This window comes from Lutra lutra, chromosome 13 (assembly GCF_902655055.1).
Source record: "Lutra lutra chromosome 13, mLutLut1.2, whole genome shotgun sequence".
Lineage (NCBI taxonomy): Eukaryota > Metazoa > Chordata > Mammalia > Carnivora > Mustelidae > Lutra > Lutra lutra.
In genome coordinates, this window is record NC_062290.1 from 12,987,766 (window position 1) to 13,002,556 (window position 14,791).

General features: G+C 40.9%; 1 protein-coding gene across 5 annotated transcripts in view; it reads right to left on the minus strand.

Annotated features, from left to right (window-relative positions):
- Positions 1-14,791, minus strand: part of TRPM3 (transient receptor potential cation channel subfamily M member 3) — a 797,862-nt gene that overhangs the window by 596,363 nt on the left and 186,708 nt on the right. The gene's annotated exons all lie outside the window — the stretch shown is intronic.

The window sequence follows — 14,791 nt, forward strand, 5'->3', positions numbered from 1 at the left end:
TAACCTGTGAAATGGGTCTCATTGATGCCTATTTGGGGGCCCTTTCTGAGACCTTTCACTAGACCATATAATGAAATATGGGGTCATCTGTTTAGCAAAGATGAGCCATGCAACCACCATCTCACGGCACTTTTGCAGGCACTCAGGTATACACGTGTGGGGTAAGTGCGGTGGGAGACAAGGGATGTTTTGGGTCCGTCCTCTAGGATCGAGCTAAGGCTGAGACAGCGTACTCATCCACTCAGTCACCTCCAACTCTTCCCTATGAAGCCAGGATTTATGGCCAGGTATTTAACATAACAATATCATCCTTACAGGGTGCACAATAAAAATTTCTCAGTTCATGTAATTTAATAGACAAATGGAAACCTTCTGACATCTAAAGGCTTAATGCATGCAAGGTTTTGAAGTTTGGATTGAAATCTGTCTCCTGATTAAATCCAATGTTTTTTTTTGTTTGTTTTGGGTTGTCTTTTTGTTTGTTTGTTCTTTTGTTTTTTTGCCAGATCATTCTGCTTCAGAAAAAGCCAGGCAGTCTCCGCGGGAACCAAACCAGCAAACTTGGAGTCATTGTGTTAAAGCCTTATGCAACAGTGCATCCTGGCCACAGTGTCCCCTCCAGGGCCCTCCTGCTGGGACTCTACTTGACAGCAGCTTTGGCGTCTGGAAGAATTCAGGGGCCTCTTCTGCTACCCAGCTCATTACCCTGGAAGGACCAGGACCTGGAAAAGAAGGAACCACTACTTCCATCCAAACAGCTCCTTGCCAAACTGCAAGTCAATTACCTAGAATCACAGGTTGTTGGGATTATTTATAAGTAATTTTTTTCCAGGAAGAAGAAGATGGCTTTGCTTACCTGATTTTTACTGTATGGAAATAGCAAAATTTGATTAAAGGTAAAATAAAAGGGATCTGTGGTTATTTGTATTTGGGGTTTGTTTTTTGTTTTTGTTTTTGTTTTTTTTGGTTATTTGTATTTTAACTTAATGTCAGTCTGGTTCTTGCTGTAACTTTTCCCATCCACATGATCCCAGCGTGTCCTGCACATGGAATTTTAGGATGTGGAACAGGGCATGTGATTTGTCTCGTTCATTCCTCTTCACCCCAAATACACAGACTCAGTAAGTACAACAACATCAGTAACACCTACCTCTTATGTAGCACTTCTTACGAGGAAGGTGCTGCAAATACTGGCTCATTTAATTACAGTAACATAGCCAAACAATGCACAAATACACTTTTATCATCTTTTTCAGATGACTAAATTCTAGCACAGAATGGATAAGTAGCTTGCCCAAGGTCACACAGCTAGTGAGTAGGAATGAAAGGATTTGTGCCCAGTAATAACCACTAAGTTATATTATAGGTCTTCATCTATGAAAGCTGCCAAGGATCATCACCAGGAGTGAATTTTAATTTTCTATCACAAACAGTGAAGTCCTTCATCTGGCTCTCTGATGGGACTGATCTCTTTTGGCCCTTCTTAAAGACATTTATCCCTTTACTCATTCATCCAATACCCCCACTGTACACAAGTCACTGTGCTTAAAGTCAGGGATACAAAGATGCCTGAGGTCAATGTTAAAGTCAACTGGGAAAGTCAGGCCCATATTCCAAGGGCTACATCATTGTTCAAAAATGCTACCGGAGTGCAGAGGCCCAGGAGACTGTTTGCCAAGGGAAGGAGACTTTTACATAGTGAATGATTATTTAACCAAATCTAACACAGGATGAGAAACACATTGACTGGTGGTGTCACAGCCATATTATGATCATGCTCCTATTTTCCAGTAAGAAAAGGCTGCATTTTTTTTTCTTTGCAGTGGGTTTAATCTAGACTAACCAAGTTTTCAGAAAAGCTTGGTGAGAGAAGTGATGGTTTTTTGTGGTTTTGTTTTTTGCTTTTTTGCATGGCTCTCAATCGCTTTTCTTTTAGCGACTTCCAAAATATTAAGAGCATCCATATAACATGGCCACCTTGACACACAAAATAAGTCCACATCTGTGTATTCTCTAATTCTCAAAGAGTAGAGAAACTCCTGATACTCTTTATAGCTAGCTCTGTGTATTTAAATCCACACCTTACGTTTTTAAGGGATAAGTTTAAGCAGCCTCATCACTCTAAAATTATTTAGATCATTGACAGGAAAAAGTATCCGCCATCCAAGAACCCAATAAAATTCTGAATTCTGAAAAGAATTCAGAAAAAGAAAACTGTTTCCATTTGCTACTATCTCAGGATAACTAAACACTGCACACTTATACACTGAACTTTCCTTCACGTTTCTTAATACAAGGACATAAGCATGTGCTACAGGATACTGTATAGATTTTTCTAGAATCACAGATACCATGTCTTGGATATTAATGTAATGTGAACAATGTTAGTCTGGGAAGATGGGAATCAGGAAATGGTGAATTTAGACAGATTTCCCAACAGAGATTAGATCAAAGCATCAGTAGAAAATGTGGGACAATGAATATACATTAGGAGTTTAAGAATGCAGTGTATGGGAAGCCTTCAAGGATCTTTACTGTCTGATACTATATACTGATACAACTGGGTATGTACAGTCACACCTACATTTCCTAGGATGGATTTTTATCAAAATCGCAGAATGGGCTATATTCCTTTCCACTCCTCCCCCTCAATAAAACCTCTAAAACCATTAAGCCACATGGGTTCACTGGTTAGAAAGAAACTGATATGGGGTCCCCATTGTTTTAGAATTAGTATAATTAGTATAATAGTTATGTCTGGTTGACTGTATAATGAAAGGTACAAAACTGGACTCAGAAGAGTCAGCCGTGACCTAAGAGGAATTACTAACCCCCACTTGACATCAGCCACCCTAGGCCAAGGCAATATTTAGACCACAGGTTTTAGGCTATCTGGTCCTGGGGTAACAGAAAAACAGTTAGCAGGCGTTACTCCCTTCCTTGGCCACTGTGCTCAATACTTACACATAATGTTTAACTTTTCGAAGTCTGGTTCTCCTGTGCTCAGTCTACCAACTGACCTAAATAGGTAAGTTAAGGAAGAAAAACTGATCCCAGACGCACATTGTCTGAATAGCCTTTAATCTTCTTAGCTACCTCAAAGGCCAAGTGAAATTTTCTTAGTTTATGCCCTGTTCTGAGGTTTCTACTTACACCTTCAGCCATCCTGGACCTTCACGGAATACCATACAACTTACTGTAAAAGGGTCTGGGCTCTGGTCTCCAGCCCCAGGCCCATTTCCAGCTCTGTCTCTATCAACAACGTTCCTCTGAGCTCATTGCTTAGCTAAGTCACTGTCCCCTTATACCATGAAGTAATACTTCCCAGGTTCTTAAGAGTAAATGAGATAAGGAAAAAAAGAGCTTTTTAGTACAACCTCACACCCACATCACAACTTTCTGCATCAAAGCACTTTGCTTTGACCTTTAACCTTTATCATATTCCATCTTGTATGCACACTAGCTGCTGTTAGGACTCTGTTGTGGGAGCCTTTACTCCAACACAGTCGTACCATGTGAGAATGGTCAAATGTGGAGCACTGCTGGAATCACACAGAGATGTGTGCATTCGTTAATGCAAATGACCCAAGTAGAGGCCGAGGTCCAAAAACTGACCCAAGTCCACGTTCCTGGAGGAAACCCGTTGCCTACTGCTTGGAGTCTAGGTAACGCCCATCAGCTCTGGTTCATTGGCCAACTGTGGCCTGCCCTTGTCCTGCACAACTCACGAATACAGCCATATCCCATCATCGCACACTGTCTGTGACCAAAACTCAAAATTGTTTACTATCTGTCCATTTACTTCGAGAAGTCGCTGACCTCTGCCTTAAAGCAGGACTCTACAAGAGAAGTGTAATGTGCTTTTAATTTTTAAATCTTGTGTAATAGGTCTGTTACATAAACTATGTAATTTTAAATTTCCTGGTAGCTTTTTTTGAAAAATAAAGGAATTATTTTAACATTGCCATTAATCCAACATATTTAAAAGCATTACAAATTAATGGTTTTTCTCTTTCCCCCTACTAAGTCTTGGAAATCCCTTGTGGGTCTTGTACTTCTCTAACACATCAGGTTGGCCTAGCCACTCTCCAGGGCGCAGTAGCTGCTGCTGACACACGACAATAGTGATCTAAAGATCCTGAGGGCAGGGGCACCTGAGTGGCACAGTTGGGCAAGCTTTCAACTCCTGATCTTGGCTCAGGTTGTGATCTCAGATCCTGGGATCGAGCCCCGTACCTAGCTCCATGCGTGGGGAAACTGCTTGAGATTCTTCCCCTCCCTCTCCCTCTGCTCCTCCCACCTGTGCTGTCTAGTCTCTCAATTAAATATCTTTAAAAAATAAATAAAGGTCCTGAGGACAGGAGTGGCACGTATTGCATGGAACACAGGGTGTCGTACATAAACAATGAATCTTGGAACACTGCATCAAACACTAATGATGTATTTTATGATGACTAACATAACACACATTACCTCTGGGAACCCTGTCAGGCAATGGGTAAGGGAAGACAAATCAGAGAACATAAACCAGGTAAGATAAACAGCAGGAAAGTTAGAGCATGTGGGAGGAGAAGGATGGAGGAAAATGTTGCCCCAGAAGATGAAGCTACCAGAGCCACAACGAGCGAGTGTGTATGCACAGCTGGAATTTAATAAAATTAAATGACACTCTCCCTACCACTGAGATTTGAAACAATTCTTGCATTTGTTATATACCCTTAGAGAAGCGTTAGCTCTTCCAAGGCAAAAACCAAGTTCTATTGGTGTGGTGCGTGACCCTGGCATCTACCACGGTGCTTGGCCCTTAGCTTGGCCTTCAAATGCATTAAAGCTCAAATGCAGCCACGGACTGTTGCTAAGTAGAAAAAGGATTATTGTCTGCACGGGTCACTAAAAATAGAGTAATACACCATTTTTTTAAAAAAATATTTTATTTATTTATTTGACAGAGAGAGAGAGAGCACAAGTAGGCAGAGAGGCAGGCAGAGAGAGAGGAGGAAGCAGGCTCCCCGCAGAGCAGAGAGCCCGATGCGGGGCTTGATCCCAGGACCCCGAGATCATGACCTGAGCTGAAGGCAGAGGCTTTAACCCACTGAGCCACCCAGGTGCCCCGTAATACACCATTTTTTGGTGCTGCTAATAGTGTCGATCCCCCCAGTACACTTAGGGGTTAATAAGGATGAGAATCTGAAACTTGAAGAAACAAAGTTTTATTGAGAAACACCAAGAATTGTTCTATTAACAGAAAGTGAATCATTATTCTTTTTTTTTTTAAGATTTTATTTATTTCTTTGACAGAGAGATCACAAGTAGGCAGAGAGGCAGGCAGAGAGACAGGGGGAAGCAGGCTCCCTGCTGAGCAGAGAGCCTGATGTAGGGCTTGATCCCAGGACCCTGAGATCATGACCTGAGCCTAAGCCAGAGGCTTAATCCACTGAGCCACCCAGGCGCCCCTCATTATTCTTGTTAGTGTGCTTTATGGGGGAGGAGGGTGGAGGAGCAGGAAGAGCTTCTCAGGGCACCCATATGTACCCTTCCCAATCATTAACATAGGAAATTGTTAACATAGGAAATGCTGGGGCGCCTGGGTGGCTCAGTCATTAAGCATCTGCCTTCAGCTCAAGTCACGATCCCAGGGTCTTGGGATCAAGCCCCACATCCAGCTCCCTGCTCAGTGGGGAGCCTGCTTCTTCCTCTCCCTCTGCCATGGCCCCTGCTTGTGTTCCCTCTCTCATTATTTCTCTCTATTAAATAAATAAATAAAATCTTAAAAAAAAAAAATAGGCAATGTGTACAAAGCAAGCTAATACAAAGGTACTTGCAGGCCAACTCAGCCAGTTTCTGCCCCAAACTGTGCTTTCCCCAAGTAGACTTGGTCCCAGCTGCTGGTGATCTTACTCTGGGCAGGTTAGGGCTCTGACATGCATAGTTTTCAAGACCGCGAAATCCAAAACCAGACAGAAACAGAGGACAACCCGAGGCTTCTGCCGAGCTCCTAAGGCTGAAGGATTGTCCAGGCAGGTCTGCCATGTCTCCAGCCTTGCTCCAAAGCACACATTTCGCTTTTGGCTTTTGGGTTGTCTTTCTTTTTCATTTGCAAGATAAACTTCACATTGTTCACATGACAGGAAAGAATTTTTGGTGAAATAGAGAGAAAATGGGTTGACTACTTTCCAGTCTAACTAGGTTTCTGAGCCACCATTTCACCAGTATCATCTAGCTCAATTTCCCCAACTCTGGCACAGGGAATAAAGTTCTTTCATGGAGTCTGACAAGCTGGTTGGCACCTCCAGTGTGGCGGTGTATATATCAGGACAGCAAAGACTGATACTGCTATATGGTGAAGATTAATTTAGCTGTATTATGACAGGATGTGAGCTCTACTCAGAATCTGACAGTTCTATGTCACCTTCACTCGTCCACTGGGTGCGCTGGCAGGTGGTCACACATTACTCGGGGCATGTCTGTGACAGTATTTCTAGATGAAATCAACATTTAAATCAACAGGCCTGAATAGAACAGAAAGAACTGAGTAAGAGAATTCCTTCTGTCTCACTGCCTTGAGCAGTAGGCTGTGGAAGGTTGAATAATGGACCACGAAAGATGTCCATGCCCTTATCCCAGAACTTGCAAATATGTTAATGTACAGGGCAAAAGAAACGTGGCTGATGGGATGAAGAATCTGGAAAAGGGTAGATTTCCCTGAATTTTCCCGATGGAGCCAATGTAATCACAATGGGCCTTGTAAAAGCAGGAGGATCGGAGAGAGATGTGCTAACGGAAAAAGAGAGAGGAGAGAGAGAGAGAGAGACCGGTGCTACACTGCTGGGCTTGAAGACAGAAAGGAAACCTGCGAGCCAAGAAATGCAGACAGCTGCTAGAAGCTAGAAAAAGCAGGGGAACAGATCCTCCACTAGAGCCTCCAGAAGGCACATGACCCTGCCAACCCATTTTAAGATTTTGCATCTCCAGAACTGCAAGAGAATCAGTACGTGCTTTGTAAGGCCATTAAGTTGGTGGTCATTTGTTATAACGGTAATAGGAAACTCATACGTAAACCTTGAAAGTATATGTTTACATCTGAAAAATAATTTAAAAATCGGATTTCAGTGTCACATTTTATTAGTCCTTTCAAGTAGTTCAAGTATCCCAAAAGCAGTGCGTTCCTTTGGAAATTTAAAAAAAATGCCTGCTAGCTACAAACTACCATCTCTGACAAATTAAAAAAAAAAAAAAAGAAAGAAAAGAAACTAGCCTTTGAGAACAGAAGGTTCAAGTAAGTCCCGTTAGCAAACATGGCAGAGTCCAAGAAGGAAAGAGATAAAGCCAACACAGGGAATCTGAGCCTCCCATCTGGAAATGAACAGGAACCAGCACTGTCTGCATCTCTTACATGGTAGTCTGGCCTGTCATAGGTTCCTTGTCATACCATCATAACGACCTTCCAGGATCACACTATTAACCAGTACATAGTGGGATCAGGAGTTGAACCAAAGTTGGTCTAACTCCAACGTTCCAACTACCAATGGTCTACCCACCTGCCTCCCATGTATTTTCGACAATACTGTTTGCTCATTTCCCTTACCCCATCCTCTCCCTGGTGTACATCCTGATTATGCATAAGTTGGATTAGTATCCAGGTACTTATTAAGTTGTGCCTGTCTCCCTTCCTCCTTAAGTGTGCTGCCTCTCCCTCATTGTGTTGTCTCTGCTCTTTAGCTCTGGTGGGCTAACCTGCTGGTCCCTGTTATCACCCTGTTGTGTGTGGGGGGGGGGGGGTTGGAATGTGCTCTCCCTCCTCAGCCTCCCTCCAGGAGAGCCCTGCAAGTGCCACACGTAGCCAGGAAAAGGCCAACCTGGGTCTTTGTTTTACTCTCCTGCTGTACTGTCCAAGAACACACAGTATTCCTCATGAAGAGAGCATAAGACTATTGGATTAACAAACCTCGTAATCAAAGAAAATAAATTGTATTTCCCTTTTAAAATTCAAAAGGAGAACAAATCCATACTAACTTTATCAAAGACTCTGGTTCATTTCTTTTTGTAAAAGCTGTAATTGCTTATAGCCAACAGACATCTCCTTCATCTCCAAATCACAACTTGATCATTAAGGTAGCGTTTGTGTACCAAATACTCAAACTGCAGTCAACGTAGCCACGTTAATTATTTGCAGATACCTTCAACTGCTCATTTCTTGGTTTAAGTAGTCTATGCAAAATCAAAAGGCATGTTAAAATCAGAGGATATCATTCCACTTTGCAGAGGCATCATCTCTACCATGAAAACAGAACAAAAAAATCTCATTTATCGGGGCACCTGGGTGGCTCAGTGGGTTAAAGCCTCTGCCTTCAGCTCAGGTCATGATCCTAGGGTCCTGGGATCGAGCCCCACATCGGGCTCTCTGCTCCACAGGGAGCCTGCTTCCTCCTCTCTCTTTCTCTGCCTGCCTCTCTGCCTACTTGTGATCTCTGTCTGTCAAATCAATAAATAAAATCTTTAAAAAAAATCTCATTTATCATTACATGGGGAACAGAACTGGTAAATGTAGAAAACCATGCAAAAACTCTAAGGAGCTGCAGAAAGAACTGCCATCTTCCAGACAAAAATAAACACACGTGAACACGTGTTTAAAATTATAGTTAAATAAATTGTGAATGTTTTTAATCAGCATTAGAAAGTCTTCCACAATTTTTAAGAAGCCCACATTGCAAAGCCCTTGCCAAAAATTCAGTTAGGCCTTTTGAATGTCATTCTAAGGTTGGGTTTTCCCTTTGTAGTGAAGCTCACAAATCGTTTCCTTTAATTCAGACTGAATGAGATTCCACTGACCTACTTTCAGACTCACAAGAAGGAATGTGGCTATCTTGCCGAGTTGCCGAGTGCTTTTCTCTTTATGACATAACATATCTATTGCTGTGTAACAAATCATCCTAGATGGAATAGTTCCCAACAATAAGATACAGTGATTGTTCAACTATCTCTGTGGGTCAGGAATTGGGGAGCAGCTTGAATGGGTGGTTCTGGCTCAAGATCTCTCATAGGGTTGCCATCCTGACGTCAGCCAAAGCGGCAGAGCGTGCCTCTCGGGCTCCCTCACTAATGTGCCTGGCTGCTGTCAGAATGCCCGAGTTCATTACCCTGTTCACCTCTTCCCAGGGCTGTTTGTGTGTCCTTCTGACATGACAGCTGGCCTTTTCCACAATGCAGGATTCAGGTGAAAGCAATTTGGGAGCCACCATATCATTTATGACCTGGCCTTGGAAGTCACCATTGTTTTCTCTGGGTTACATGAATCAATTCTATTTTGTGTGAGGGAACCACATAAGGCTAAGAATGCCAGGAGGCAGGGACCATTGGGGGCCACCATCTTGAAGGCTAATTACCCCAGCTATAAGATTGTGACAACTCCAGATCCACTCATTGGCTCTGACTGCCATAACCAAGTTCCACAGACCAGATGGCTCAAACTAAAGTTTGTTTCCTTACAGTTCCACAGGCTAGAAGTTTGAGATCAACGTGTCAATAGGGTGAGTTTTTCCACAGACCTCTCTCTCCTTGGTCTGTAGATGGTGGTCTTCTCCCTGTGTGTTCACACAATCTTCTGTGTCTGTGTCCTGTTCGTTCACTAAGACACCAGTCCTATCAGCCTAATGAGGTCCCAGCCTAATGATGTCATTTTACCTCTTTCAAGAACGGGTCCCCAACTATAGTTGCTTTCTGAGGAACTGAGGTTAGGCTTCTACATATACATTCTTGTGGCACACAATTCCATCCCTAGCACCCTGCTAGGCACCTTCTTCACAACAGATATCCTTTATCCTTGGCCTTGTGAAATCAAGTATTCAAAGTGCTTACCCAGAAACTGCTTAAATAGTGAACAGGTAACTATTCTGTATCTATTTATATGTAAGTCACAGGCATTCAGGAGAAAGTTCTGAGAAGACCGGGACTGAAATGCCCTATGAACGGAGTTCTCTCCATCTGATCTGGCCCCTGACTACCTCTCAACCTAGTTCCTTCCCATTTTGCTTGTTCACCCCACTCCCTCCTCCTTGCTCCCGTAACAGGACAGGCTCATTGCCATGCAGGACTTTTGCCCACGCTGTTCTCTGAGGAATGTTCTGCTATATTGTTGCTTGGCTTGTTTACTCGCTTACTCAGGACTCTACTCAAATGGCTCCTTTTCAAACAGACCTTCCCGGACGTCTCACTCTTTTCACTCTTCCTCCCTCCTCCCCAGTTAGCCTCCCAACTTTTGCTCTGATTTTTTATCAACCAACAGATCACTATTTGAAATAGTCTATTTCTACTTCTACTTCTTTTTGTCACACTAGCCAGTGAGATCCATGATAATTGGAACTTTATTTATCTTGTTTACTACATATTCACAGAGCCCAGTACATAGTGTATATTAGACAAGCAATATACTTATTTGTTGAAGAAATGAATAAAGTAACAATTAGGTTAGTTTGGGAAACCTGACTAGTAGATGAACCAGAAAAAAGATGAATGAAGGTAGTATCTATCTATGTTGTATGATCTACATCTTCCAGGGTTTCTGGTCAGTAGTAGGGTATTTTTTTTTCTTTGCTTTAATTTCAGCAAATCACTTTAATCACATTGGAACTTCCAAGTAAATGTTTTTCTTAGATGTGTGACTGAGATTTACATATTACTCAATGCTGAACAATCAAACACGCCAATGGCTGCCAATCTGGATAGGTTTCCCAGAAATTCTCTAAACCTCGAGTTCTTATGTTTGCAAAGAGCTCTCTGATGATGCATACAGTTTGTACATTATCCAAAACTCAGCCATAAAGGTAGGAAATAATTCTTTACTCTAACAAGACATTACATACACTAAAGATCAAACTTGCAAAATGCTTTGTGACTTCCTTTCTTAATGCATATTAATTTCTTACCTGAAAATCAAATTCTGGGGCTGTAAAATAATTTTTACATATCATCATATAACAAAAGTTTAAATGGCTCAGCAACTCTCTCTGGTCTACAGATTTATTAAGAAAGGTTAATAGGCCCAACCTACAGAAAATGTCTAGAGACACAGAAATTATCTGTCTCCTTTCTTGCATTTGTTATGTATTATGTGTTCCTTAGCTGGGATTTTGAGGACCTGATTTCTAGTGTTAGAGTCACAAGTATGTGTGGAGTGTGGTAAGGCATTTAAATTCTCTGGACATTAGTTTCCTCATCTATAAATCTATAAATCAAGGAGTGACTGTCTAATTTGTATTGTTTCTTTTGATTCTAAAGCCCCATCATTTACTTCTCCTGAGCTTCTCCCTTTCACTTCCCCCCCTTATTTATAAATGGAAATAAAAGGTAGCTGGACAAGTTTAGGAATAGCAGTGGCTTATAATTAGTAATCTGATTTCAGTTAAAAATCACAGTTTGTTATTCACTCTTCATTTCTCCTTGATTGCTGTTTCCAAATCTCTGGAGAATCATCTAGGGATGAATTAAGTTATGGCCTTTCAGGTCATAAAGGGTCATATAACACACCTTTGTTTACTATTTAGACTGGAAGATACAATACACCACTCTACTAACATCTGTTAAAATAAAGGTAGGTGGCATCCAATTAACTATGACGACTTTCATAATTTGACCTCACCACATACAAAACACCCTAGTCACAAACATTAAGTCCCCTCAGGACAGAGAAAGGAGAATATGTGTCTTATATAACATTATCTAACTAGGATGCTCAAGAAATGTTCACAATAGGTCAGTGTGTTTCTCACTACATTGTTTTATGAACAACTTATTTTCATATGTTTTGAGCAAAAAATTAAATAAAATCCATGCATAAAAGCTGTTAAAGATGCATCTCGGTGGGTCAGTTAAGTGTCTGCCTTTGGCTGGGCAATGATATCAGGGTCCTGGGATTGAGCCTCATGTTGGGTTCTCTGCTCAGTGGGGGTCTGCTTTTCCCTCTCACTCTGCTCTTCCCACCTGCTTGTCCTCCCCCAACCCAAATAATAAATAAAATCTTTTTTTTTTAAGTTGCTAAATGTTGAAATTTTGGGGTACTGAGCTCTACAAGAAATGGGTACAGTTAGGTTGTGTGGTTTTGACACAATATAATTCACTCTACTCACAGTCTTGTAGGTATACTCGTGAATCAAATATTCTTTATTTTTATCTGAATGAGGTGATGATAATATCAGCATAGTTCTAGAGCACATCCAATAGAACTTCCACAATTTCCTAGATCTTATCCTTTAGAAATACTTCCCTCTTGAAATTTTCAATACTCTTTCTTTATCTAGGCACATCATTTCAAAAACTTGCTTTATTTTCTTACAGGGTTGCTGGACAGCAATAGAAAGCCCACCTTTTAGGGGCACCTGGGTGGCTGAGTGGGTTAAGCCTCTGCCTTTGGCTCGGGTCATGATCCCGAGGTCCTGGGATCGAGCCCCACGTCGGGCTCTCTGCTTGGCAGGGAGCCTGCTTCCCTTCCTCTCTCTCTGCCTGTCTCTCTGCCTACTTGTGATCTCTCTCTGTCAAATAAATAAATAAAAAAAATTTAAAAAAAAAGAAAGCCCACCTTTTATACTTCTATTTAATAGGTAGTCTGGAAGATGAATTCCATTTTAAATTCTTTAGCATTCCTGATAAAATTTAAATTTTGGGGGGAATTTTGACCCCATTTTCAACATTAACATGAATCTCCCAAGCAAAAGATTGGAAGACTCTCAAAAAGTGATTGGCAGATTTTTCACTTTCAGATTCCCCCTCGGAATACCTGTCAAGTACCTATCAAATTTTATACCTATCAAATTTTTAATGGCTCATTGCAATGAAGAATCAGCAGATACTCAACATGTTTTTCATGGTACTATCTCTGCATTCCTATAATGCAGCTGAATGAAGAAAAAGGCAGTAATAGCATTAATTATTGGGATATCCATTTCCTCCTCAGTAAATCAGCTTTTATTCTATCCCACATGGATCATGAGTAATGGTTGCCACCAAAGATGATACCTGATATTTTGGGGAGTAAGCCTGGTTTCCTTCTCCACGTATCATTCCCTAACTCAAGTGAAATGGCAATCCTCTCTCCCTAAGTATTACACAATGATGTAAATTTTTAACTCCACCACAGGAAAGATGTTCAAAGTGAAATGAGGCTCTGGTGTTCATCATCCTTGTGTGGAGCCCTCATTCAGCCGCCTCCCTCCCGTGTCTCTCAGATCTCTGTTCTCCTCAGGGCCCCAATGCTTCAGTATGTGTGGACTTAGGATGAAATGAAGGTACTAGGTAGATAAGATTGGGTCTACACCGTTTTCACCTTCAGGCACTACTTACTTATAAACTCAATGTATCTCTCTTCAGTAGAACTTTAAGCAATGAGCCCTATGCAAAAGTTGTCAAGAAAACTTAGGAAAATGGAGATCTTAAAGAAAAAGAAAACAGAGAAATGGAGATCTTTCTGGTGTTTTCCAAAATCACATCACACAAACGATCATCTACTCTACAGCGTGAAAGGGTATTTGGGCTTTCTCCCTCCCTGGTAGATCAAGAGTATTGATACTACTTTTGAAGAACACTTCTTGAAAAACTGCCCACCATCATTCTAAGAGATATCAAGATATGGCCCTCTGCCAACTCTACCTGAGGTCATCACAATACAAAATGGTACAAAAGAGCTCATGTCCCATAGGAAAATATATCGCCACACGAATCTATGAATTTGTCACACAAATGAGTATTTTGAAGTAAAGGTTACTAAAAAGTAGCGAAAAAAAAAAGTCGAAACAAAATCACCTTTCTACATCAGAAGTCATGAATCCAAACAGGGACTACATGAGTTATAGGAAATACTGCCTATTTCCTTTGATACAAACTCAAAATATAATTTAAGAGGAAATATAATATACTCATTCATTCCTTAGCATGGTAATATACCAAGCATTTCTTAGAATGAGTAATTTTTTGATGGTCTTTTATTCTTACTAGTTAAATAGTGATGAGGAAAATATATTTTCACACAATTTATCAACTCCAAGTCTTTAAGGATACCAAAAATAAAAGTTATGCGTTGAAACTATTATATCACCATGACAGAGCCTCGTGAATTGGAGTTTTCAAAAGCTGCTTTGCCTATTTAGATCTTTGCTAGAAGAGGGATTTCATTGTATTTAGAAAATGGAATTAATTAGAGCAGCCTGTTGAATTTATTCATATTAGCTACCTAAGAATTTATTCGCATGAAAGCCTTCATTCTTTTGTCAGAGATTAACTGAAGAGAACTCTGTAGCATCTAAATATAGCTCAGGGGAATAATTTAGTGCATCATGAAATTCATTACATAAAGGTAAAGTTTCTCTCCCACCGGTACAGGAGGAGCCCAACATACCCGTACCAGTGTTTGCACCTGTTTCAGATTCTTTATCAAAATTTTGCTTTGTACATTTAAAAGTAATTTTCTAGGACACTCAGTCATTATTTTGATTTTTAAGGAAATTTTTAAGTTATTGTTATAACCTTCAAAATGACAATCCAGACAGACTGGACAGACTACTTCTTCCTGGAGGGCAATATTAGGTCATATTCATCTTTTTCTCCCTTGTGCCCCACCTACCAGAGTGAGCAATAAACTTGAGTTGTCTTCAGGGACTGAAAGAACAAACACACTGTAAATCTAGCCTTGACTATTGGCCAATGGGATACATTATCACCACAATCTTAGTTTGACACCCTATATCCAACTCTACAGCAATTCTAAGGCAGATAATTTATGCAAATGTCAATACAGCTTTAAATG